General features: G+C 36.5%; 1 pseudogene; it reads right to left on the bottom strand.

Moving 5' to 3' along the window:
- Positions 1–1,302: 1,302 nt before the first annotated feature.
- Positions 1,303–2,559, bottom strand: LOC112036390 (pentatricopeptide repeat-containing protein At4g02750-like; annotated as a pseudogene).
- Positions 2,560–2,566: the final 7 nt, after the last annotated feature.

The following is a 2,566-nucleotide window of genomic DNA, read 5'->3' as shown; positions in this document are numbered from 1 at the left end:
CAAGAGAAAAGAAAAAAAAAAAAGTAATTTCAGTCGTGAGTTTAAATTAGTATGTATTATGAAAAATTTTGCAATAAAGAAATCACGTAGACCGCAAGATTCACTTTTTTTTTTTTAACCCAAAATACATCTTCTTACTGACCCCCCTAAAAATATATCCTAGAGCCGCCACTGGGTCCAACCAACATGAACAGGATACCCAAAAGGTTAGGACAGGGCTGCCAGATTCTAGTATGGACCTTAGACATGAATATGCCTTGAAGCCTAAATGTCCAAATCCCAAATATATGCAGTCCCTGATGATAATAGTCACCCTCACTGAAGTTGCATTTGAAAATTCTATTATTTCTTCCATTCAAGAGTCCTTTTTTTTTCTGATAAGTACTTCCATTCTAGAGACATTATATTACAAGCCCAAAGAAAACGCCCATTTGGTTTTGCTAAACCTAGAACATCTATGTTGCAACATTCCAACACTATGTTGGTTGCTGTGAATTTTTCTAGCTACTGACTTCAAAGACTAGAGGTATCATGTATATTCTATTGACTAACAATTCTACTTCCAATCAAGGTAAACCTTGATTGTTAATTATTCCTAAAGACAACCTTTGATTCCAAACAAGAAAAAAGAAAACATAAACTGAAGCACATAAGATTTAAAGAACACTTCCTTATTTACTACAATTGGTTTTGGACATAAAGAATACAAGAATAATATCCTCTTGAGTGTTCTTCAATTCTACCTGTAAGTTCCAATCCAGATTTTTCTCCCTTTTCAATCATGTTTCTTCTGCTTTTTTTTATTTTTTTTAATTACAGCAAAAACAGAAATTTTTTGTTACTCTTTTTCTTTAGATTTCAGCAAGAACATAATCTTTCCCTTCTCTTTTAATGGCATAACTCTCCTCTCTTTGGGAGCAGTGTCTGTTGGAGAGATATGTATGACAAGAAACTATCACATAGAGTGAGAATGACATGCATAGGAGAGAAGTAAAAATGAAAAGATAAAAAACAATGGAGACAATCAATCCACTAGTCTGTATATACCGTAATCTATAGAAGGTCCACCTTACCCTCTGCAGTTTTCTAGGACTGGATTGTGCAAGTAGTGCTACTCCCATGAAATGGTTAAACCGGTTGCTTCCATAAGAAAGCACGGAAAAATCACAAAAAAAGGCCCACACTTCCTCTTTGTTTATGAGATAGGAGAATGAATCACACAACTAACATGACCTTTATCAATAAGGGTATTTTGCTTTAAAGAAGTCAGCCTCCACTATTGATTTAAAACCAAAATAAAAATCATATTGAACAAGGGAATTTATAATTTGATGTTAAATGCTCTAAAGTTGCATAAGTGGCATTACAATGAGGATGGGTTCTATCTTCTATAGGGAACACATGACGTTGCTTTCCAACTCAATCCAACTACACCCAGGGGCCTTTTTTATGCCTAAGCTCCTTAATCTCTTCCTCACATTCATCTTCTCTCCCCATTTGCCCAATATCTAATGCATGTTAGACAGAGTAACATAAGCAGATACTGCCCTAGGATCCAAATTGAAGATCTTCTCAACTACTCTCCCAATCAACTCCATTTTTGTCCAGAACCAACAGGCACTAAGTAAAGCTCCCCAGACAACCCCATCTGCTTCAATAGGCATTGATTTTGTGAACTCCTCAGCTTCTTGTAGATAGCCTGAACGGCCAAGAAGATCCACCACACGTGCATAGTGTTCCAAAGTCGGTGTTACTCCATAACATTTTTGCATTAAGTGGAAAAATTTCATCCCTTCATCGACTAGACCAGCACGACCACAAGCAGACAGAATCCCCACAAAGGTAGCTCCATTGGGAACAACTCCTTGCTTTAACATTTCTTCAAAGAGTAAAATTGCTTTGGAGCCAAGCCCATGATGTGCATATCCATTGATAAGAGCTGTCCATGCTGCCACATTGGGTGAAGAGATGCTGCTAAATTATTTTTGTGCATTGGAGATGCTCCCACATTTGGAGAACATATCTACAAGAGATGTTCCAACATAAGCATTTGATTCAAATGGCATTTTGATCACATGGGCATGAAGTAATTCTCCTAGCTGAAGAGATCCAAGGCATGTACAGGCATGAAAAAGAGCAGAAAAAGTTGATCTAGTATGGTCTATTGATAATCTGTGCATAGTCACGTATAGTTTGAAAGCCTCTTCATGTCGATGATTTTGAATATAACCCGACATCATTGAATTCCATGTCACTGGGTTTCTTTCCCCTTTTGTTTCTTCAAACAGCTTCAAAGCTTTATCAATTTCTCTATTCCTAGAATACACAGAAATCATGGTATTCAAAGAAATTATAGTTCATTCCATCATTCTATTGAATAGTTTCTCAGATTCCTCGGCTTGGCCACTCATTGCATAACCTTTAATCATCAAATTATATGATACTGGATTCTTTTCAACTAGCCTACCAAAAATAAACTCAGCATCTACAATCCTACCCATAAATATAAGCCCTCCAATAAGTGAATTTGAAGCCTTTAAACCTGGGTTTCCCATCCAATCATAAA

Source organism: Quercus suber, unplaced genomic scaffold (genome assembly GCF_002906115.3).
Source record: "Quercus suber isolate HL8 unplaced genomic scaffold, Cork oak 2.0 scaffold_516, whole genome shotgun sequence".
In the NCBI taxonomy this organism is placed as follows: Eukaryota; Viridiplantae; Streptophyta; class Magnoliopsida; order Fagales; family Fagaceae; genus Quercus; species Quercus suber.
Note: the sequence above shows the minus strand (reverse complement) of the source record. Positions and strands in the feature narration are given on the sequence as shown.